We start from the raw sequence: 25361 nt of genomic DNA on the forward strand, positions 1-25361 counted from the left end.
CAGCATAAGTTGTCATCAGTGTTTTTGATCTTGGCCATTCTTAGAGGTGTAAGATGGAATCTCAGAGTTGTTTTGATTTGCATTTCTCTGATGACTAAGGATGTTAAACATTTCCTTAAGTGTCTTTCAGCCATTTTAGATTCCTCTGTTGAGAGTTCTCTGTTTAGGTCTGTACTCTGTTTTTTTAAAATAGGATTATGTGTTCTTTTGGTGACCAATTTCTTGAGTTCTTTGTATATTTTGGAGATCAGACCTCTGTCTGATGTGGGGTTAGTGAAGATCTTTTCCCATTCTGTAGGCTGTCCCCAAACTGGGTTTTAAATGACTGCATTAGTTTTCCAGTAAAACCTCTGCAGCTGCTTTACCTCTTGGCCTTGCCCTCCCTGGCAGTTTTCATTCCCATCCTTTTCCATTTCTGACAGGACGAGAGAGAACTAGAAGACTCCAATCAGACATGCACATGTCCACATCACTGTGATGGGAAGAACCAAAGCTTCCTGCTTTGGTTTCTTATGTCATGCCAGCTTCTGAACCAAGGGGACTGGCTCTTGTTTTTGAACATCTATTAATCTGCTTCTTCAAGGACTATAATTTTGGTGAGGAAATCATCACTATGTACACAGTGTGCTATCTTAAAACTGGAATGCATGTATTAAACTGGAATTTGGGAAAGGTTTGTGCCATGTTCTTTCCCCTTCCTATTAAATGTCCCCCACTCTTCTTGTACTAACGTACCAAAGGGTGTTCCACAAATGAGAAAAACAAAAGCACTATAGGCTAAGCATTTATTCAGAGCCTTTCAGCTGGTTAACAGCAGGGCTGAGACTAGGAGGCCCATGTGTTTCTTCTGTAATGCTTTTCTTCTTCAGTTCTCTTAGGACGCATTGCTTCCCTTTCCAGGAGCGAATGGTCCTGACGGTATAATCTCCCGTCTAGAGGGAAAAACACATCATGTTCTTTGTTTTGCTATTGCACAGATGCTTCTCTCTGGAGCTTTTCAATCTATTGGCCAACAAGCCTCTTTAAACTCTTGATGTGTTGAGGACTGGCCAAGCTCCAGCAATACAATACAGTATTGAACAAGGCCCAGTCTCCACCCATGTAAAACTTCATCAATCTTCTCAGAGTGAGCGCCAGAGAAATAGTTAGCTCCTACCCCTGTCTTTTGGTGACTCTCTCTTCACCTTTCAAGGTCCAACTCAAATATAACTTTTTTTATGAAGCCTTCTGAACAGAATTAGGCACTTTCTGCTGTGGGTTTCATATCCTAGGAACCACATCTCTAATACCACGTGACAGCAGCCTTCTTACTTCAGTATTTTGGAAAAGAGATTCCTGCCACCCCCTCCCCACATATCCACCCATGGATAGTGTGGGAGGTCCTTCTGTCTACGTTTTCATTTTATTGGTTAATGAATAAAGCTTTTTTGGCCAGTGGTGTAGCAGAAAAGAGCTAGGTGGGAAAACCAAACTGAATGTTGGGAGAAAGAAGCGGAGTCAGGGAGAAGCCATGTAGCTGCCAGGGACAGACTCCTGGACTGGAGCCCACCAAAACTTTACCGGTAGGCCATGACCTTGTGGTGATGCACAGATAAATGGAGATGTGTTAGTTTAGGATATTAGAATTTGGCAGAAATATGCTTAAGCTATTAACCAAGCAGTGATTTAGATAATATAGTTTTTGCGTGATTATTACTGGGCCAGGCGGGACAGAAGCCTCTGCCTACACATGGCCAGGAGCAAGAATTCATCTTGCTGTATACTATAAGGCTGTGCTCAGTGTCTGGCAATCAATACCTGAATGAATAGAACTGAGAGGGTTTTTACAAAAAGCAGAAACTCCTCAGTGTTTCCTTGTTCTACTATATATCTGTTTCTGTTTCAACATTGTAAATGGGGGTCAGGGCAATGTCTTATTGCTTAAAAATACTTGTAGTGCAACCCTAACAGCCCTAGAGCCTTTGAAAAAGTCCAAATATAACGGCTTGCATCTGTAATCTCAGCACTCCTGCCGTGAGATGGGACACAGAGGCAGAAGAAACAGACTGAAGGTCACTGGCCAGCTCGCCCAGAGTAAAGCTGCAGGTACCAGGAAGACCCTGCCTCAACAAGATGGAAAGCCAGAACCAGCTCCTGAACGGTGCCCTCAGACCTCCACACATACACATATGCACACAATTTAATTTAATGACATTCAATATTGGTAATTTTAAATGATTGATAAAAATCCATTTTTTATTGTTTGGACGAGTGGCCAATTAGTGACCAATATAAATGGGAACAAACATACAGCATCTGGTAGCTGTTTTTAATTATGAAATTTAAGTCTGTTCAGGAATGTATTTTGCAAATCTACCCTTTTTTTGTTCCAGTTTATCTAAGTTGACACTCTCTGCAATCTAAACCCACTAAAATCTACACCTCCAAATTTGTTTAATTCTGCGTGACCTCCGACTACAGAACTTGAATCCCCAAAGGATCTCCATTTCACTATTTGGCTAACTCTTTAACCTTCAGAAAACTCTTGTTGAATTATTGTTGACAAGCCAGATATCTATGGTTTAAGAAAAAGAAATCAAAATTAGTTCCATATTTATGTGGCAGGGGACAGGGCTGTGGTCCCTAGAAAAGGGTAGCCATTTTCTTCTGCCTGGATCTTCAGGCTGGACTCTCTTTCATAAGTGATAGCCTTGGGAAATCTCAGGCTGCTGGAACAGATGGTCCTTATGACTTAGAACTTGAACTCTGTCAAAATGGCCCAAGGATTAAATGTTGGAGTAAACATAGTGTCTTGTATGTCTTAAGGTCAGACCTTCAACTGATTTTTGCAAGGTACAGAAGCTTTCTTTCATCTTGAAGTTGAACACTCCTTGGTTTGAAGACATCCACCTACATGGACCAGATTTTCTGCTTTTACGGAGCCACATGCTTCTGGCATGGAAGTTGGACAGACGCATTTCCAGAGAGCTAAACTTGTCTCCATAAGGATATTTAAAAATCATCTTTATTGCAATCAGAGCTGCATCTTGGCAGCTTTCTAAGCCTTGAGAAATGTTTTAAGTGTGTGTGTGTGTGTGTGTGTGTGTGTGTGTGTGTAGTCTACAGCATGCTATTTATTTTCCTAGAAATGCTTGGACTTCCTGTTTAAACAGCTTCTCAGGAGATATTTCAGAAGTGAATGCTCTCTGACGATAGAAAACCACAGTCCCGATTTCAAGATCTCACTGGATACAATGCCATAAAAACCAACGAGACTGGGCTAGGTCTGGAGCAGAAGGGCTGGCGTTCTATCCACTCACAGGCAGAGGTACTCACACTGGACTTTGGGAGTGTGGTTCCATAGGATATTTGGCTTTTACGTGATGATCTCACAGAAACTGCAGGGCTATGAACAGGGAAGAACTAGATCTTCCTGGAGAGTGTGGACAGGAAATGAAACTAGAGAAACTCAAGTAAGACGCGAAGTCTCCTGATTGGCACTTGGAGAGGAATAAAACAGTCTGGAGGCCAGCCCCAACAGGAGAAGGTAAGCAGACCTTGACAGATAGCCCAACATCAGGAACTAAGCAGGGAGGCCCCTCCCAAGGTCCCAAGACACACTGTGTGCTTTTGGAGGGCAGGGAGCACTCAGAATCAGTCGTTTTTAACCAGGTCGGCTTTAAAACACAGACAGAACCTCCACTAGGAATATCTAGCGAAGGACAGAGAAGCCTCCCTTCCCCACTAAGGCCAGCACAGTTGAGGTGTCACCATCTCTAGGGTGGCAGAGACAGGGGACACGAGCGGTCGAGCTACGGCGAGAACCCGGAGGCACAGTGGACAGAGAAGCATGGATGCGTGGAACGTGTGAGGAGCCGTGGGGTGTGATCGCAAACCTGCACAGGGAGCCCCATAAAAGCCAGTCCCGTCATCAGAGGGGGTGGAAGCCTACAGCACAGTGACGCAGACATGACAAGGCCAACCTGACCTCATCTTTAATCACAGTGCAGTGGGGGCTGGGAAAACTGGCTCTGCATACCCACAACGTACCATAAAATACAGTCTCTGTACCCAAGCGACCATTTAATGTACCTCCTGAGCAATCTAACAAATCCTAAAGGATCCCCATCTTAGTTTATGGAAAGTGCATTCATAACTTTATGGACGTCACTCTCTGACCTATATTTCATTAAGAGCATACCAATCTCCACGAGGTACCAAGCAGTGCAGCAGAAACCAGAGAAGACGTAGTGTAGACTTTTCAGATTCGAGGTATAACGATGATCATGTGTTTAATCTCCTCATATCAGTGGTGAAAATGGTGGCACTTTCATGAGGACCCCCTTTTCCTCTAGGTATTCTGGGGACCCCCTTGTGAGAGCAGTATCCAATTAGGTGGTCTCTTCGGCTTTCACTTCAAACCAAGTCCTGTATCCATGCATCCACTACTACTGAATGAGGCCTAACAGTGCTGTTGAGACTCGGGCTCTTCTTTCTGATGGTGCTGCCAGACCAGCCCACGGTGTGGAAGTAGCATCGCGAGAGACCTGTCTCTCAATGCCATGCCTAATAGAGAATGCCCTTCAAGACGTCTCACTGTCTGCAGCATTTAGTACCAGTCCTTTGCACCGCATGTGGGCATTCTCCTTCAGACACCGTCAAACCTCACGCTAACTAGCTCAGGTGCTGGCTCTTCCCAGCCTGCCAAACCAGAGACCAGCCTCTTTTTCATTTCAACCATAAAAATACGAGTTATTTTCATTCCTCTCTCAGACAGCAGGCCCTTTCATGCCCTCAGCTAAAGGGGCTTCTTAGGTGGTCTCCAGGGCCACCACTCTCCTGGCAACATTTCTTTGTTGACCTTTAAATGCCAAAGGTTCTTCCTCGCAAGTGGAAATTAGAAAGCCTGGGATAAGACCCCAAACTCCAAATCCCAGGATTCCCACTTTTGTGCCTCACTAATTCTCCCCCCTAGACCCTCCTTAAGCACAGACAAAACGATAAATGTAGTTCCTCCCAAGACATTATTTTATCTAAGATTTAAAGACACCCCATCTGTGCCATTGAGTTCTCAGGTGCAACAAAGAAGACCATGGAGTTAAAATGCAAGCATACCATAAAACACACAGCACATACAGGCACAAAAGTGTCTGGCTTGGGGATCCAGAAAAATGGACCAGGATGGGTTCAAAGACTTTGAAATTAATCTTGAAAGCATGCTAGGAATTAACCTGGTGAACATAGGATTATTAAGCCACTCCGGCATTCATTCCTTTCTTGCTCATCCAGCAAGTATCTACTGGATGTGCGCAGCGTGAGTGACCCTCTTCTAGCTGTGGGAGAAAGGGAAGGGTGCAGGGCAAGGGACCCTCTTGCTCTCTGGGAGGCAGACAGACCATAAAGAGTGGAGAAAGCACAACACCCTGTCTGTGCCTCTCCCGATCAGTCTTCTTCTGGTGATTATGACGATAGCCGTATCTGGGGTTCACTAGACTTAAAACTCTTTTATTAGAAAAGGCTGGAGAAATAAACACTTTAATTGGAGGCCCACAAATTCCAATTCACTGTGGCAATTATTCACTGTGTAAATGCTTCAGGAACAAAGTGGACATTGCACCTCGGGAGGTATTGAAAACTAATGGCTAAGCTGAATTAAGGGATGAACACAAGTTGTATTTGGGAAAGGAAAGAGGGGTATGTAGCAGAAGGAACTTCTTGTATAAGGGAGACACAAGTGTAAAAGCTGGGGTACAGAGAAAGCCTGAGCCTCTCCCACGGTCATCTGAGTTAGGGGATGACTACCACTGCAGGCCATCTAGCCTGGTGTTAAATATCAGTCCAATAAAACTAGCCAGGAAGGACTGGGGAGGTATTGCAGTGGGAGAGAACCTGACTAACAAACACAAGGCCATGAGTTCAATTCCCATCAAAACACAGAGAAAGACAGAGAGAGAGAGAGAGAAAGAGAGAGAGAGAGAGAGAGAGAGAAACAGAGAGACAGAGACAAACAGAGAAAGAGAAAGACAGAGATAGACAGAGAGACAAAGATGAACAGAGAGAGAGACAGAGAGATGGAGGTTAAGGAGGGATGGAGAGAGGGAGGGGAAGTGAAGGATGGAGGGATGGACAGATAGACAGATGAGAGCTAAACCAGAAAGTCCATTGAGGGCAATACCAACTAAATAAATTCATAATACTCTATAAGCCATCCAATTATTTGAACAGAAGAAAATCAATGCACATTAAGGCTAAAATTTCAAATAGCAGAGGAATCACACAAAGTAGAAGTTAAATTTTCTTTTAATCCAGAAATAGAGCCTCATTTTTATGCATACTATCAGTTGGTTTCGAGTGTATTCACATTTTCCCCCAGATTGAACTTACAATACCACTTTAGACTTGCTATTTTTAATTTGGCTTTGCTTGGCTAGCTTTTGGTTCTTATGTAGAATTCTATATTCTTTTTTCAGTGCTTTTTGTTTTATCTTAATCATGTTTCATTACTCATACACTATAAAAATACATCTTCAATGTAAAAGAAAAAACTGGAGAACGACATGTAATTCAGGAGTCTGCCTTTACCTCTTCCTCCCATCTCATAATACTTATTTTCCCATAGGTAATCATGGCTGACTTTTAAAATATGCCTTCCTACTTTTTCTCTATGCATTTTTCCTGTTTTCTCCCTCCCTACGCACCCTCTCCATGACTTTGGATTTTCTGCTTTCATAAACGAAATGATGAACAATGTTGGATTTTAGTCCTTATCAAATTTCAAAGCCTAAAGAACAGTCAAGAAGGCCTGCACTCTGTCCATCACTCCAGCCCTTTCCCCGCAAGGCCGTCCCTGCCCTCTGGCTTGTATTGCTTGTATTGTAGCCACTGAAAACATATCATAATCGCTGGGAATTGAGCCACCCAAAAGAACGAGGTGCATTAGTAATCATATCAGACCCTTGGCTCTCTCTTCTTGAAGCTTTAGCATTATAAAGTCAAGCCAAGAAGGGGGAAAAAAAGGTGGAAGAGGATTTGAGGGAGATATATGGATGTTTTAATTTTTGGCTCTTGGGTACTAAAGCCATTGGTTTTAGATATGGTCTGCTCCAGGACTCAGGCTGCTTTGCCTTTTGCAGTCAGGGCTTGAAGCATGTAAGATCTTGGATAAAATTCAGCAAGTAAGGTCAGTGATTGGAAGAGAAACGGGTAAGAAGAGCCAAATGGGAGTTAACTCAAAGGCATTTTGAAAGTTTGCTTTCGTGAGTTAGAATTGCAGCCTGGATCCCATGTTTCTCAACAAATAGCCTATAGGAACTTTGTAAAGCCCCAGGGCCCTTAACTAACATTATTTAAGGCAATTTTATGTGTCTATTTATACAGATTATTTGCTAACTTTTGAGCAAGGAACGATCTCAAAGTACCCTTGTGTCTACTGATATCCCAAGGTAAAGGAATGCCCTGGAAGGCTTCCCATTTTCCAAATGTAGTATTTTCCAAAAATAAACGTCGGAGTAACTGCATGGCTGATAGCACGTGAACATTTTAATTCACACAATAATATTCTGGGGTTTATGGAAGCTTGGCTTTTTTCCAAGAAGTTTGGAACTACAAGAGCTGGCTGTTTCTTCTCTGTAGGGGGAAGAAGGAACACGTGAATCAGAATTGGTAAATTGGAGAGGAGGTCACAGATTGCATGGAGTTAAGGAAAGCAATGTGAAGCGCAATCTGCAGTGGGAAAAAAGCCAGTTGTATGAAAGGGGAGGGCTGGTTACCATTAAAGGCTTCAAAATTAGGGCCTCAAAGGAGAAATGAGTGGATAAGTTAACAACCCCTCGCTTCTCTCTCTCTTCCGGGGAATGGGGCTGGCATAATGAGGTCCAGGTGTAACCCTGCGATACCAAGAGATGCCCACTTCAGTCTTAGCAGAAGTCTCTGGATTCTTTAGCCTACGTAGCTCCCATGCTTACCTCTTCCAAGAAGTCCATGCAAATGGGCTTGATTGCCATCTTCAGATGACATCACACTGTGTGTGTATGTGTGTGTGTGGGGGGGTGATCTTCGTGTCTCTGTCTGTTTCTTCGTGGTCTCTGAGATTCTTGAGGCCAGGATGGAAAATGCACACACTTTTTAATGCCGGATGTTGATTGAATGAGCCTCGCTGGTTAGAAGCAATCCCTCCCTTCTAAGAGTTCCCTTGATGCATTGCCCTTACGCCATTCTGTAGCCTCTTTCACATTCTGTCTTGGATTATAATTTCTGTGCATATTACGTCCTCGATTAGACTCACAATTCTTCAGTAAGAGAGATGAGATAATGAATGTAAAGTATTGTTACCATCTCTACTGAACAAATGGTGGTTATCATTATTTCTATAAGTGCCTAGACAACCAGAAAAAATATATATATTTTTCTAAAAGAAGACTGGAACAGAACATCTCTATTTTGCAAGTCACTTAAGTGAACTATGTAACTACAAGAAACCAACTGCCTTAAAATAAGGGAATAATGAAATGGATTTAATCTTAGATCTATCTCCTTTCCCATTTCTCTTAGATAGAAAGCTGAGATTAGGGGTGAAGAGTGTAAGTTGCTGGAGAACTGTTCTGCTCATGTTGTAATCGGTTACAATGGCTGTGCTGTGAAGGGCAGACTCCTGATGATGACATTTTACTGGTTCAAAGAGGTAGCTCAGAGGAAAGAAAAAGAAAATGTTCTGGCCCATTGGGGAGTCATAGTTGTATCCCCTAAAATGAATCGGGAACAAGGCCTTTTAGAAACCCTTGCTGTCACGGAAGAACCATCTGCACAGTGCCGAGCACGCAAAGCTTTCTGACTAACGCTGGATGCCACTGGGCTATCACGGAGCATGCTGAGTGTAGATGGAGGACTCTGAGGAAGTTCCCTTACGTGTACAGCTCCGTGGTCCCTGTAGCCAGAACAGGATCTAAGTACCATCTTGTCAGAATTACTTAAGAAATCAAAACATTCCTTCCGTCCAAAGGGCTTTGACCAGCTTCTAACATCCAGGTGAGACCAGTCAACTAATCTACGAAACCCAAGCCCAGAAGACCTGGAAGGCTCAGAGCGGGGACAAACATGGCAAAACAGAGAGAAGAAATGTCTGGATCAGTTACCTCCCTGGTCTCCAGAAATGGCTTTTAGAAGTGGGTCTTAACCCTTTGGATCAAGGAAGTGTTTTTATTTCTTAAGTAAGACAGGAGGAAGAGAAGCTGGGTTTCTGTTTAGGAGGCTTATGAGATGGTACACTTAACTGGAGAAATTAAGGAGATATAATCTGGGTGACAAGTGGCACTTAGATTGTTGACTGTCACTCTACCCTCGGAACATTTGGCACACAGCTAGCACACAGTGGGTGCAACTCAGGAAGTACACTTTCATAATAAAATTGAGAGTTCAGAACTTTCTATGTAAAATCTGGAAAAAAAAATCCCAATGCAAAACAGTGTCACAAAGCCACTCCCACGACACTTGGACCCTGCCTGTGCACTGAAGCCACACACAGTACGTTTCTGAGTTCCCTTCAGCTCCAGACAAAGGCTGGATCTGGGACTCTCCGTCATTTCACCTGCTGCTCTTCCAGAAAGGTCCAGAAAGCTGAGGCTGGTGTTTGCTTGATGCTCACGATCCTCTGATACCAATCACTGACCAGATAATTGATTGAGCGCAAAGGTCCTTTGGCAAAGAACTGGAGTCATTCACTCTCATTGCTTGCGGATAAGATATCAGGATAGTAATACAAGAAAAACAATGTCTTGTGATTTTGTATATGTATGACATGATTTTCATCTCAAAACAAAACAACCCCCCATGGTTTCTTAAGAAGCCTTCCATGCGTATATAAAGCTTTTTAAAACATATAAACAAAGGTGCCCTCTGCCTCCATCTTCTCCTCTGTAGTGACCAGTGTCATGCCTCAGGTTTATGTCAGTCCCTACTAGGTTTGAATCTCATTTTACGACTGTTCGTTATGTGATCTTTGCTTCTTTGAGCTTCCAAAGTATGTTTATACTGTATAAAAAGATAACTGGTTGTAGCTCATAAAATCAGATGAGACGTCACAGGCTGGGCACAACGGTTAACAACACAAGCACCTAACAAACGTTAGGTATTACTACTGATTTTCTTCATTACCAAATCCATCTTTGCCTGTTTACTCCTTACCTTTGATTGACACTGCGGTCCAGTCTGAGCTCCACATCCTTTGCTGTTCTTTACTTGTATTTCAAGGAGTTTCTTTCTTGGAGCCTGTATTTAAGGTGGGCAATAGGATGTCGGATATACCTGGCAGAGCAAAATGATTGCAAACCTTAGGCAAATTAACATCCATCTCTTCACTTTTTAACTGGTGGGGGAACTGTCCAGTTTTTTATTATGATAGAAACACAACTTTAGAATGTTTATGTGATGATTTGATATGTCTTCATAGCGTGAAATGACCATTACAGTCCTATATCCGTCACTTCATCTAGCTCTGTTCTACATGAATGGCTGGAACATTCACAGATCAAGAGCTTGCAGTGCTGCGATGTGGTTTGGTTCTGGTCACTATGATATTCATGAGCTCTCCAGAATTTGCCAATCTGGAAACGTAAAGTTTGAAGCCCTTGACGAAGATCTGCTGCGTTTCTCACCACCCTCTCCCAGGTCCCAGAAGCCACCATCTTGTTTCTGTTTCTCCGTCTTCGGTGCTTTCATAGTCTACACATAAATGACATCACCCAGGACTGGTCTTTCTCTGTCAGCACACGCACAAGATTCAGCCACATGGTCAAAAGCGACAGATTTCCTTTGGATGACCAGTTGATAGCCTACTGTATATACAACACAGCTTCTTTATCTGCTCAACTAACAATGGGCACTGAAGGCTGTTCCCATGTCTTCACTACTGTGAACATAGCTGCGATGTACTTGGGGGTGCAGGCATTCCTTTCATGTATTCGTTTCATTTTAGAGGAACAAAATACAATGGGAAATGTGATACCTGAGTCACATGGTAACCCTATCTTTAATTATGGACCCTATCCTGAATACCTCCATACTGGTTTTTTCTTTTTTATAAAGTCTGTACCAATTTACATTCTCACCAGCAGTGTGTGGAGATTCTCTTTTCTCTACATCCTCAAACAACGATCTCTTATGTCTTTAAAAATTACATTTATTTACTCATTCATTCATTCGTTCATTTATTCATTTATGATTGTGTATGGAAGGGTGCATGAGTGCCATGACCTATGTGTGGAAGTCACAGGACAACTACAAGGAGCTGAGTCCCTTCTCCCCCATTAATTTGTGTCTCCGGGCTTTTACAGCAAGCACTGTGCCACTGAGCCCATCACTCCAGCTCTTTTGTCTTTTTAATAACCATTCAGAGAGGTATAATGTCTCACTGTGGCTTTGATTTGCATTTCTCTGGGGATTAGTGATACTGAACACCTTTTTCTGGTTCTTGTGGGTGTATTCATCTGTCTTCTCTGGGAAAACTCATATCTTTATTCAAGTCCTTTGTCCAGTTTTAGATTGGATTATCTGATTTTTGCTATTGAGTTGCCCAAGTGCTTTGTATTTATTTTGGAATGTTATCCTCCTCGTCGGGTATATGATTTGCAAATATTTTCTGCAGTTCCATGGGTCGCCTCTTCATTGTGTTGGCTGGTCGGTCCCTTCACCTGTGGGGAAGCGTTTTGCTTTGATGCAGTCTTGCTTCTTCATTTCTGCTTTTGTTGCCTGTGTGCTTTGATGTCCTTTTAAAGATCTTCAACAACCCTCTGATTGCCACGGCCAGTGAATACTTCCCATTGTTTCCCTTGCTTTCTATGGAGTATTTGATATCACCAAACACTGCTCCTTTGGGGTGTCTCTCACCCTTTGTTGCATGATAACCCCTCTGATTCTCCCGCTGGGTCTTGATGCCTCCACTGTCTTCTCAGCTTTCCCACCTGGCTGTTTCCTCCATTGGCCGCCCAGACATCTCATTGCTCCCAGACTCTTATCCTTCACTGGCTTTCGTCTTCACTGTGTATACAACCGCCTTGACTCAATTATCATTCATAATCTAGTTATTCTTTTTTTTAGACATGGTCTTGCTGTATAGGTCTTGTTATAGCCTCAAACTCTATCTAGATCCTCCTGCTTCAGATTCCCAAGTGCCGTGATCGTAAGTAATTATTCTACCTTATTCTCCAGACCTGCATTTTGTCCCCTCCATTTGAGTTTCCATTGTGACTTTAGAGTATATTCACCCCAAACCAACATTCTTCAGCAGTCCATTCCCATGAGTACCACTACTATTATTTCCTTACTCATTCAAGCAAACCAAACGTTGGGCTCAAGAGGTGGCTCAGTGGGTAGAAGCCTTTGTTGACCTGAGTTCAGACCCCATCGCCTGTGTGAAAAAGTCTAGTATATAAACCTGTGATTGCAGTTCTGGGAGGTGCAGAGAAGATTGCTGGAGTTTTCTGTCCCCCAACCTAGCTTCAGATTCTGTGAGAGGCCTGCAGTCCAAGGCATGCGACAGAAATCAACAAAGCAGGACACTCAATGTCTTGCGATGGCCTCTGAACATGCACCGACACACACACACACACACACATACACCTGCACACTTATGTGCACACAGCACACTCCTATGCACACATCCACACGACATCTCTTTCTTCCTTAGCACTCCCCTCACCTACTCTCACCAGTATCCATTCACGTCAGGAATTCTCTTGTTAAAACATCTCAAACTCTTCCTTTTCCTCCATCCTCACAGACACAGTCTTGGGTTAGCTATCACTGTGTCTTTCCCAAGCACCGTAGCCGCAACCTTTCTATCCATCATTTGGTATTTTTAAAATACTAATATAACCCTATGACTTACCTGGTAAAAATCCTTAACAGATTCTATTCTCAAAGCTGGACAGAACCAGAGTGAAGCTGCTAGAAACGAGCACGGGTAAATAACTTTTAAAAAGTAGACCAGGCATGATGGTACACATCTGCAACCCCAGAACTTGGAAGGCAGAGGCAGGAGGATTGCTGTAACTGTGAGGCCAGTCTGTTCTACATAGAAAGCTTGAGGCCAGCCAGAGCTACAGGGCAAGACCCTGTTCCAATACTAACGGAAGTAGACCACATTTAAGGTCATCTCTATAGCAACCGTGTACTCACTGTATTCTGACAGGCTTTCTTAAGTGAAAAAGGAAAGAGTGGAGCTTGAGCTAGTACACTAAGAATCATGCTGGCCTGGGACTGGGTCTGGAAACTTCATGGGCACAGCATTCACCGTGTATCATGCAAAATGACAGCTGGGAATTACTGGCTCACGTCTCCACGACTGCCAGATCCCCAGATCTTGTTGTGACCTGTGTCCTGGAATACTCAGGTGGTCTGAGTTATGATAGATTCAATGCACATAGCACCGAACAAAAACCATGATGCTCACTTAATAGCTGACATAAGATGAAACTGATGAAAAAAATACTAGAATATTAACATTACTATATTTCAAAGGATGCCTTTGTTTCTTGTTATCAAGGTGACAGGAATCCCACTTATAACATGGCTCTGTGGTCCAGAAGAGCATGATCTGCTATAGCGCTGTCTCGGTAAGGATGACTTTTTGGTAGTAGATCTGAAATGGCAATCCCATTTATCCATATCCATACAGAAGGCACAGTTTTGACTTGGGACATAGAAATCCCTAGCAAGGAAAATTCGCCCTCTGAAGCAAAGAATAATTAGAATTGTTCACATTTGCTTCTCAGGCTCATGCATGTACCTATACATGTGCATATGCATGTGTGCGCATGGACATGAACATTCAACGGAACAGTCTCTCTGGGGGTTTTATTGTTTTTCAATCCAGTTATAGTCAAATCTTGTCTGCTCAGGAGCTTCCCTATCTTTAAGGTATTTTCTTATCTGCTTTCAGCCGTTATTCATTGCCACATGGGTTTCACTAATACACAGGTGGTACATTTCACAGGTTAACAACGTCTTAAACTTTTATTTTTTTATTTTTTTATTTTATTTTATTTTATTTTATTTTATTTTATTTTGGTTTTTCGAGACAGGGTTTCTCTGTGGCTTTGGAGCCTGTCCTGGAACTAGCTCTGTAGACCAGGCTGGTCTCGAACTCACAGAGATCCGCCTGCCTCTGTCTCCCGAGTACTGGGATTAAAGGTGTGCGCCACCACTGCCTGGCCTTTGAACTTTTATTTTTTAAGACAGGGTTTTGATATGTGGCAAGCCCAGGCTAGCCTTGACGTGATTTCAAACTTCCTGGACTTACTATAGACTGGGAATGAAAACAAGAATAGAAAAACTCTTAAAGAACTTTAGAATTCTCTGAGAAAGTGACTATGGGCTTCCTTCACCAAATGACTTTGGAGTTGATTCTTGAAGGGTACTTCCGGGCCTAGGACTGCCAGGTTGAGAAGCAAACAGCTTACAAAGTCACACCGTGTTGTGGGAACAGTCAGCAATGCACTATGTCTGTGCTGATAGAAGGAGGAAGTGGAACACCGTCCCGAGCAAAGATGTCAGGGTAGGACTGTGGAAAACCTCACATGTCATGGTCAGGTAACGTGTATATGATAGGCTAACTAGGAAAACAAGCAAACCAACAAACAAAAAACCTTAAGTAGCCCTCTAATATCTGCTCCAATCCCAACACCCCCCCCAAACAATAGCATTCCTCTGTGTGTTTATTTATCTGTGTGGTGGGCATTGCGTGTGAACATGCTCACGCACAGAGAAGTTTCCAAGAGGAAGGAATCTGTGAGCTCTGCGGTAGGAGCAGCCTCACCAGAGAGCACGCACCTGACGGGAGCAGATGTGCCACCGTCACTGCCTGAAATAGCTGTGCAGAGCGATGGAGAGACCGAACATGTTCCTGTAATGGCCATACGTAGTTTGAAAATTTCTGGATATATAGACATGGTGGCTGTGATGTGAGGCTAAGTTACAGACTTACTTAGGGATGTGGGAGTTAATCTCATACCAGCTCGGTCCCAGCCACAAGCCTTGACAAGCTGCCCTTACCTCACTTCTCAGAGACCAGGTTTACACTGCAGTAAACTGGGCACACTTCATTTCATCCAAATTCCTCCTCTAGATTTGAGACTTGTCCCTCTTCTAAAGGACACGTCATCCTTTTCACACGATAATGATATAATTATATAACAACTCATATTAAAAATTTGGCCAAAGTCCAAGAGGACATTTTAACACAATCATTATTAAATTAATAGTTAGTATAACAATTGTTCCTTCTGCTTTCCAGCTATTCCTAAATATGAGGTCAATTATTACAGACATGCAATAATACTGTGGACGTGTATTTGACAAATTTTATTAGACGTGGTTGTATATTGTTTTAGTCATTGTTTTCTCATCTTTATGGGCACATGTAAGAATGTGGTATGTGTGTGTGTGTCTGTATGCGTGTCTGTGTGTGTGTGTGTGTGTGTGTGTGAGAGAGAGAGAGAGAGAGAGAGAGAGAGAGAGAGAGAGAGAGAGAGGTGCATGTAGTGCATGTATGTGTATTTTGTTTGGTACATGCATGCCATAGCACTTGTGGAGACTGGATGTAACCTCATGTGTTGGTCATTACCTTCTTGAGACAAAGAACCCCATTCTACTTTCTTACCATGTTTAGACTCACTTCCTTCCCTTTATTCCCCAGATATGAAATGTATTTGCTTATTACTTGATAAAAATGAATCACACGACATACTGTTGTCTGAGGTTTGCTTTTCTTACTTAATGATACTATGAATAAACTTCCAAGTCAACAGATCTAGATCTAATTCGTTCAAGAGATTCCCGACAAGTATGATCATATCACTATTAAGTAGCGCATTAATTATTGATGAACATTCAGCACGTTCCTGCCCTCGCCAGCGATGTTGCAATCAACATTCTTAAATGTAAATCCCACGTCTGTGAGTTAAGTCAAAAGTGAGCGTAGTTTAAATATGAACAGATTTGAAAGATGACTTGTCCCCAAAGACCACATTCCTTTATTACCACAAGCTTGTCAACATATCCGGGGATATATTCTGGGAACCAATAAGACATCTGGCTGAGTTCTGAAGCAAGACTACCTGTTATGCACCCTGGCTCTTCTACGCCTGCCTGGATGACCACACACTCATTAATCAACTGCACTTTATCTAAGTGCCATGTGTAAACATGGATGTAATGATGCTAATGCTAATAGGTGTGATGTGTGGCAAATGCCTGGCGGTACCTGGCACAGAGTAAACACTCCACAGTTGTGAACAGACGGGACAGTCATACGATCCATTTATTGTTTTCCTCGAGTATTTGTTTTGCATAAAGATACGGCAGAAGGCCCTCCCCTACCTAGTTCACCTCGCAGTCCAACTCAGCAGTTATTACAAGGGACAAAAGATCAAGAATGGCCAGCTGTCCCCACAACGATACATCATTTAATCTCTTTCCCCCACTGTGCTCTGCAAGTGTTTCCCTCTGACTACGACATCTTGGTCTAAAGGAAAGAGCAGGCTTCCTAAACAGTGAACAATAGCGGTAGCTCCTGGGCATTCGGGTACAGAATTGCTGCCAAGTTTTCACAGTAATCACCAGGAAAACGTCTCACTTCTCAGCCCCTTTTTATTTGAGAGGATGTCACTAGCTCTGTGTGAAAGGAATCAAGCTCCAAAGAAAAACCGGTTTTTTTTTTTTTTTACAAAGGATGGAAAGTAAACATCACATTTTATTGAGCCACCGATTCAAGAGGGAGGCCGTCCGCATCTTCCCCTCTGTTTTGTTGAAGCATGCAGTGAACATTCCACGCACGTGTTTACACACAGCTCCGGTTAAATGTGGACTGAAGCACACAGAGAGACCAAATATTTGAAACTTCTTCTATAGATTACTTTCCTGATTAAGAGGCAAAAGGGGCGGCGAGCTTATGAAGAGCAGGCTTTTCACAAGCCGACTCTTAGGAAACGTGGGATCTACTCACATTTGATTCGACAGAACCCATCGGGCATTTGCTGAGATTGCTGCCTATTAGGTACCACGTAGGCACTGGTGAGAAGGAAGCTGTTTTAGCGGGGTTACTTACAGAAGCGAAAACAATTAGAAATGACTGCATCTCCAAACGCCCAGGCCAGCATGGGAGACGAACTACAAAACCAGAAACCCTGGAGCTCCTCGCACAATTTGCTGGCAGCTCTGTGGCTGTGAGTGTGTCTCTTCAGGAGACTCAGTTGGCCTGTATCTCTTGGAGACAGCAGACCTAGTCTTACTTCCAGGCAGGTTGGTCTGAGACTCTTCTGGGTGGCTTGGCTTGACTAAGAGTGGACCTTAGCAGTCTTTACTGCTTACAGAAACTTAGGAAGGTGGGGGGGGGGGAGTAATCAGCCCATTTTGGAAGCTCCTGAGTCACGATGAGTTTCCCTACAGGAGGGAAGGTTTAATCTTTGATGAAGCTGCTACACCGTTGAACAGAAACAGAAAGATGCCAGGATGAGCACACTATAGCCAACACTTCATTAGGGAAGAAAATAAGGAGGCAATGATATCCCATGCATTAGGTCTCTGCTGGTATTCACTGAAACTCCATTTAATCTGGAGTAAATGAAAAAAGAAGTATTATTTCGTGGAATTAAAAGTATAGATATGTTAGCTTGAAGGGTAGGTGGGTGCACTGGTTCAAGCAGGATCATTGAGAACCTAAATCCCATCTGGGTCTGGTCCTCTGAGTGAAAGCTTCACCCCCACAGGCTGGGTGATGGGAAAATGACTTACCACAGCCCTGGTCTGTGTCCACCCACATTCATGTTGAGCAGGAAGTTTGGCTTCTCTTCCATAATAGTATGATGTATGTTTCATAGGTGTTTCCTGTATGGGTCTCTCAGTGGTTTGAACACCGTTGAAAGTTTATCCCTACACTCACCACAGTGACTGGAGGGCCGTGGGGCTCCAACTGGTCAAGACTGACTGATGGGTAAAGTCAGACAATGAACTGAGGTCGAAAAAACAACCAACAGCTCAGAGAAGAGAAAATGGATCCAAAGCACGCTAACAACAACAAAAATGCTAACCAAAGATCGGGAGGGTGAGAATTTAAGTTTAAAAGTAACAGAAAAGTAACACAATGCTATACAACTGAAGTGCTTAAAAAAACTGTGACCCAGACAAGTCAAAATCAAATGGAAAACAACAAACTCAAATTTGCAACATCAGGGAAGGTCAGCAACCCACGCAGAAATGGAAGTGGAAGCAGAGGAAAGGGGCATAAATAGAGTAAGTCAAAATAACTTTAATAAGAAAATTAATGGTCATTATTCATAATGATAGCAAAACCTCTGTTGATCCTTTCTTATTAAATAAGGCCGCCATATAATACAGTGGCAACCCTACGTATGCAGTAATAAACCAGAAGCAACTTCCTGTCAAGTTGTCTAGTCATGTGGTGCCCATATCATTTTATCGCTGCAGCAAATTCGAGCTAAGGAAGTTAGGACACATAAGAAAAAGGCTTTCCAATCAAGACACTATAACAATACAAATGGAAACCAAAAAAATACCTACTGCACCTAAAGGGCGAAATAAAACAGCCTTCTCCACACATACGAAATGGATCAGCCATTAAGATCACATTTATCCAATGGCATAAAAAATATGAGAAATCATTTTCATTTTATTTTTATAGTTTAAAAGTCAAAAAACCATTTATATATATTTCAAAGTGTAGGTAATCTAAACCATTAAATAATACAGTAAAATATTCAAGGGAAATATGTCAAATGGACTAAAGTGTTAAGAAACCCTTTCTTTCCACCTTTTGTTCTTTGCCAACAAAGAACTATTATACAATAAGGGGAAAATGAACTCTGCTTCAAAACAAAAGAAGTTAATGGGTTGTGTTACACGTGTTAAACTGACAGATCCAAATGCCTCCCGTCTCAGACTGACACAGAGCATCTGACCCCGAGGAACAGTGTGTGTCTATCTCTTTGAAGCGCCAGCCCCAGAGATAAGCTGACTTGTGAGCCTAAGGATTTGCTGGCCCTACCAGATAAGGAATTTTAAACACAGGAGGAAACTGCAGAGCCATTGGCTGGTCAACATCAGGAGACCCTCTCTGGCTTAGCTTTTGTTTCCTCTGGTCAGTGGCCCAGAAAGCAAGTCAGATTACACTGTAGCTTTTGCACGGGATGACAGACTCCCGGCATTTAAGAGGACCGGAGGAGGAATGCCAGGCTGGAGAGATAGAGGAAGAAAGGACACCCAGTGGGGAGCCCTGAAGATAAGATCTCCAAACAGAGTCTCGGATTCTGCTTCACATTTTGCAAGGCCTGAGGAGCAAATAAGACTTCCTAGAAAGGGGTAGAGAATCAAATGTGAGTTACAAATCTTGGCCTGGCCAATTTGATCTTCTTACCCTTCCTTATTCTTACATCTGCTAATCATTTATTGAGCATATACAATAAGCACCAGGTGGCTCCCCACAGGTTCTGCTAATAGAATCACACAAGGGGCAAACAGGCCAACAATCAACCCCATAGAACACAACTACGGTATCAAGGTCACTTTTACACCAAGGAAAGCTTTTTGGAGGAAGCCGACTGTAAGGCCTAACTTCAGAAGAGTTGTCCCAGGGATGAGGGGTGTTTCAGAAAGGAAGAAGCATATGGCAGGCAGAAGAGGAGGCAAAGACATGCGTGAGAGGTGGAGAGCTTTTCAGGGAGCTTCTCGAGTATGGAAAAAAGGACAGGAAATGGACAAGTGACATTTCCGGCTCCCCTCAGATTGATTTATAGAGAAGGTGAGAGGAGAAAAAAAAAAGAAAAAGAAAGAAAAACAGGTTTTCTACAGTCACCTACTTTGTCACCTTTTCTTTTGTTACAAAATACGTACCTCTTAGCTCTCTGGCCATCTGTGATGCCCTTTCAAGGTTGCAGACCAAATGAACGCTTGGAAACAGGACATGTGGCCTCTAACCTATGGAGGTGCTGTGGCCATCGTATAAAATAATATGATGAGCCAAGCCACAGATGACTAGATAATCATACTACCTTCCAACTGCATCCACAATCCTTTTTAGCAGCAAGGGACCAGATAATGGGTGGCCAGCTGCCATCCAGCTGCCATACACCTGTCATGTGCTAAGAATGCATGTGTGTACTGATTACACAGTATCGTGTGGAAGGTAACAGGCAAACCTAAACGACATATATTTCTTTAATATGGTATAACAATGGGTTGGGATGTAACACTTTCACTGATTCTTTCCTGTGTGTTTCCGTGTTTGAAAAGTAAAAGAGAGGGGGAGAAACCCTAAGGTAGCTCAGCTTCGTTATCTAGTGTACACATGCATGGGAGAGAGGACAGAAAGGGAAATGAATATTGACATACAATTCAAAAGTAAATGATCGCCGCATGGTGGTGCCACATGCCTTTAATCCCAGCAGTGGGGAGAAGGCAGGCGGATCTCTGTGAGTTCAAGGCCAGCCTGGTCTACAGAGCAAGTTCCAGGACAGGCTCCAAAGCCACACAGAGAAACCCTGTCTCGTAAAACAAAATCAATTGTTTTGCAAAGCAATTTAGATGGATTGCTCTTATAGCTTCTGTACAACTCACTTAACGGCTTAGGCTTAACAGAACTACAGGGCAGATCTTACAGCTCCCCCAAATATAATACAGTCAAAAGAACACTGTTTTGGTTAGCGTTTCATCACAGTGATCGCACACACAAGAGAGCAGGACAAGGCAGGAAAGCTTCAGTTCGGCTCATAAATTCGGAGCTCTGTGTCATGGTCACTTGGTTCCATTGCTTCTGGACCCTGTGCATGATGAGGCAGACACCAAGATGGGGAGAAGGAAGTAGATCAACATAGCACCTCATGGCGGACAGGAGACAGAGACAGAGTCGGGAATGGTCATGGGCAATGCATGTTCTCCAAGATGTGTCTATGTTTTTCAACCAGTCCCCACTGCCTGAGAGTGCGGGAAGAATGACTTCATCAATGATCAGTCCGTTGTTGAGGTTAGCACCTCAATGGTCCAATGTCAACAGTGCCATACAAGCTGGAGACCAAGCCTTCAGCACATGGGCCTTCTGTATCCAAGTCATAGTATATGTGACGTCAGAGAACACCGAGTTTGAACTCAAGACCACATTGATTCAAAACTTACATGCTTCTGCTGTTGACTTAGCCTTTCTGAACAGATGGAACAACCACAGTGAAAGAATGGCCGATCTGACATTTTCTTTTACTTTTTTTTCTATCAGAATTTCTCTCAGTTTGGTTTGGGACAGGAAAATGCCAACCGTAGATACTGGCTCGTGAGTAGAGTAATCAGGAGCTGGCAAACTTTTCTGTAAAGGGCCAGACTGTATGTACATACACTGAACTCTGAAGCCCTTCGGTCTCTCACAGCTCTGCTGCTATAATGAGAAAACAGCCACAAACAATGGATGCTGGTTGTGTTGCAGGAAGAGTCTATAACTAACAGGCAGTCGTTCAGATTTGGTTATTGTCTGTACACATCTAGTCTCCGGTAGCCTTGGCAGTGCTAGTTAGCCCCTTCTTTCCTTGGTTGGTAACCACATGATCAGTTGCAACCACGTCTGATGAGGAGGTTTGGGGAAAAAGTTTTGTTTTGTTAATAAAATAAAAACCAATATGCTAGCCCGATCTTTTCCTTCTTCTAAGAGATGTGCAAATCCTAGAGCTGATGCAGTCATCTCTCTGAGATATTACACACAGAACAAAAAGACCAACTGCTGGGGCACCTGCCTGTAATCCCAGCAACTTGGGAGGCAGAAGCAGAAGTATCTGTGCTCCCTGTGGTACTATTTGGCTTCCATGTAGTGATACCCATCAAGGCTACTTCCTTTATATTTTCCTGGAAAGCTGAACAAATATTAACTGCCTCCATGGGCCTAATAAACCATCTTTTTCACTCACTATGGTCAGATTTTTCTGTTTGTAAGCCAGATGAATTGGCAAGTCATTCTAGTAAGTCACTGGATACCGTGAATCAGCATAGATGGCACAGAGAAAATGCTGGCTTTCTCTCCAGCGCCTTTCAAAGGAAACTGGCGTCATTCTCTTTGTGATCAGCACGGGCACTTTGCATAATCTCCTTTGATGAATGTGTCCCCCTCATGTAAATTATTTTTCAGGATCTTCTCTAGTTGCAACTTCATTTTACACTTCCAAGACCTCAAACTAGGAAAGGGAAGGACTCGGGAGAACATCACGTTTAGCAAGAGCCTAATTATGAAAGACGGTCAGCTGACTGCCAAGCACACTGGACCTGCACTTCCCGTGGTAACTACGAATCAAAGTCTCCCTCTGCTGACCCAGCCTGCACTGCATACCAAGAGCGCTCATCCTGGCCAGCTTCAGACGTGAAGACAGGAAGCGAGTGGGCTGCCCCGTGCCATGTCTGTCTCGTACCAGGCTCTCAGTACACAGTCCATGTCTTTCTTCTCCTCTCTCCACCTGGCATTCTCGCCCTGGGATTGTTACAGAATCAGATTAAGTTTGGAATAGAGCCCCATGAAGAAGACAGCTTTAGCATGAACTAGAAGAGAGATCAGAGAGTGGTTAGTGGTTAGTTCAGAGGTTGGGAACAACAAGGAATAAGAGTTCAGAAATGCCCAGGCTCAATTTAACCAGTTTTGGAGAAATGTATATCCAGTCCAGATCTCCAGATTCTCATTCTCTCTCTCTGTCTCTCTCTGTCTCTCTCTCTGTCTCTCTCTCTGTCTCTCTCTCTCTGTCTCTCTCTGTCTCTCTCTCTCTCTCTCTGTCTCTCTCTCTCTCTCTCTCTCTCTCTCTCTCTCTCTCTCTCTCTCTCTCTCTCTCTCTCCTCCTTCCTCTTCCACCTTCCCTGCCTTTCTATGAAAGTAAAAGAAAAGTCCACTTGCACAAAGTCCAGCAGCCATCTCATGTCACAGCAAGCACAATGTGGCGATGTAGAAGGTTAGAAGCTCCCCGTTTGCCCGTGTACACACGTGGGGCGTCTAATAAACACTGGTGGAAGCGTGAGTCACCGTTGGGATAGATGAACGGCCCCTTGGAAACAGTAACAGATAATGTGCACATGAGCAGCAGGGAGTGAGCTGGCTGTCTCTTGTCTTGACCTGACTCTCAGAATTTTCAAATTCTCTCATAGCTACTCATAACTGTTATTATCCAAATGTAGCCACAGATACTCTATAAAAGACATAGCCTTAGATATGTTTCCATAAATCCTACTTCTAAAACCAGGCAATGGTCCAGGCCACTCCCTTGGGTCAGTTTGCCTATCCTTGTCCTGCCTATATTGGTATCTGAGGAGGAACGCAGCAGGACTGCTACCAGCCTGATAGTGCAGAGAGATTGATCAGATTAGAAAGCCCTGGTCTTGGGTGGGAACCTTTAAACCTGCTGCATCCACCCACCCTCACTCAGAGCTTCTTATCCAGGGCCATGTGAAGAGGCCCAAAGCATCCCACCTGCCATGCTTGGCTAAGAAGCGACACTTCACCTTGGTCTGTTCCCAGGACCATTAGTACACTAAAGGCTTGTAGCTGCAGAATGAAGAAGCAGGGTGAGAGGTGACACCTAAGAGTGACTGAGTGGGGGTGGGGAGGGGTCTCTCCTTGTTGTAGACTTCTCAGAATGAGGGTTCGTTTCCGTTTAATAAGCTTAACAGCCTTGGTTTGGATTGGTATACTGTCAAGCCAGCATTCTGAGCTACCAAAAGTCTGTCACTGTAGTGTTTAAAGAGCTGGAACTACAAACCCAGCACTGGGAAAGCAGAGACAGGCAGATCTGTTGGGCTGGCAGGGGAGGTCTAGGCTGAAGAGAGACAAAAAAAAAAAAAAGGAAAAGCAAAGCTGAATGCTCCCAGGTTGACCTCTGGCCTCTACACACATACACAGAGCATGCGCGTGCAGACACACACATACAAAAATAGATACACATGAATTTGAAGATGGCTACCCTCCTGGGGTAGTGTAGTGAACCAACCCCATGGAACCACTCATCCACAATGTCTGTCACGTGTTTCAGAGTGATTCATGTGCACAGATTTAACTGTAAAAATCACCCAAGATGTAGACGTTCCCCTGGTAGGCGACTCTTGTAGATCCCACAGAACCAGGTATTTATGTATACAAAATATATAGTAGTAGCTTAATTTTCAAAGGGGTACATTTATGGAAAGATTATAAAATAAGAATGATTTTAAACAATTTGAGTTAAGCTGTCTATAGAGAAACAATAACAACTCTATTCGGTCTGCCTGGGAAATGTTTATTTAAGCGCAGCTAATGTCTGAAGCATTGATTCATTCTTCCTTTAGGGAGAATAATTTCCTTGCACTGAGTCCTGTGCAGTGTGAATTCTGCTACAGGCACACAGGTTGTAGGCAGCATTCCACAGCATGCACCAGCTTATAGTTATTGTACTGAAAGGAAACATTTATTGTATCCAAATATCAGAGGCTGGCCCGTATCTTTATTGTATCCAAATATCAGAGGCTGGCCCGTATCTTTGGGGAAGTATCCAGAAACAGTGAAACAAAGTTCGTCAGAGCAGTTAAGGATACAGACGCAACGGGACTATTATGAGGAGTGGGGAGAAAAATGGGAGGTTAGTTTAGACTTGCCTTAATAACAGCCTCTCCGCCATGAAATGTGGCAATTCCACACTAGTTGATTGAGTGGCATAATCCTCTTTTTTGCATTGGTAAATAGTCCCAAATTGCCATTTATATGAATTACGTTACAAGAAATGTGTAACTGTATCAGAGATATTGCTTAAACAAAGGGGATAGAATTATAACAGTGGCCTTAAAAGTGGTATTTTCCCCTTTAAACAGGGGTTCTAAAAGTCTCTGAGAACCTTTTAAGGACAGATGTATTTACTTGCTGTATAAATAAGATGGGCTCACTATAGAAATAAAAAGAAGGAACTAAAAATTATCTCTAAACCCCAAATCCAGAGACAGCCAGTGCAATAATTCTGGGGGAGTTGCACCCAGTTCTGTTCTCTCTCCTCCCAGTCCCCCAAAGCAGCTCTCTTAAGGCCTGTGACTGACAGACTGGCGATCACAAACATTCCCCAGACCCCTGAGAATATTTAAGCATGTCATACATACCCTTATGTTAGTTATCTTTAATACGCTTTAGGTCTCTCCATTTTAATATAGAAGATGAATGTGTAGCATTAGAATTGCTTTTCAGATCAGAGTTACACACAGCCCTACTGTCCTAGTGTAATTATGTCGCGTTACCCATCCTCTTCTTCACAGAGCCGAAGCCATTTGCTGTGTGTTTCACAGACAGCACATTACAGCTTGCCTTGCACGTTCCTCTAAGACTCCTGCACTAGCAGGTCTTA

The 25361-nt window shown here is 43.2% G+C and overlaps 1 protein-coding gene across 2 annotated transcripts in view; it reads right to left on the bottom strand.

The window, feature by feature from the left end:
* Positions 1–25361, bottom strand: part of Tmem135 (transmembrane protein 135) — a 214153-nt gene that overhangs the window by 169726 nt on the left and 19066 nt on the right. Inside the window, exon 1 of one of the 2 annotated variants that reach the window (XM_050127241.1) lies at positions 10159–10173. The exons of the other annotated variant lie outside the window; for it this stretch is intronic. The gene's annotated coding sequence lies outside the window, so the exon portion shown is untranslated. Of the gene's footprint in view, positions 1–10158; positions 10174–25361 lie in introns of those variants that run through there. 2 annotated transcript variants of the gene reach the window in all.

The sequence above is a fragment of the Alexandromys fortis genome, unplaced genomic scaffold, assembly GCF_014885135.2.
Source record: "Alexandromys fortis isolate MF-2015 unplaced genomic scaffold, M_Fortis_MF-2015_v1.1 scaffold_272, whole genome shotgun sequence".
Lineage (NCBI taxonomy): Eukaryota > Metazoa > Chordata > Mammalia > Rodentia > Cricetidae > Alexandromys > Alexandromys fortis.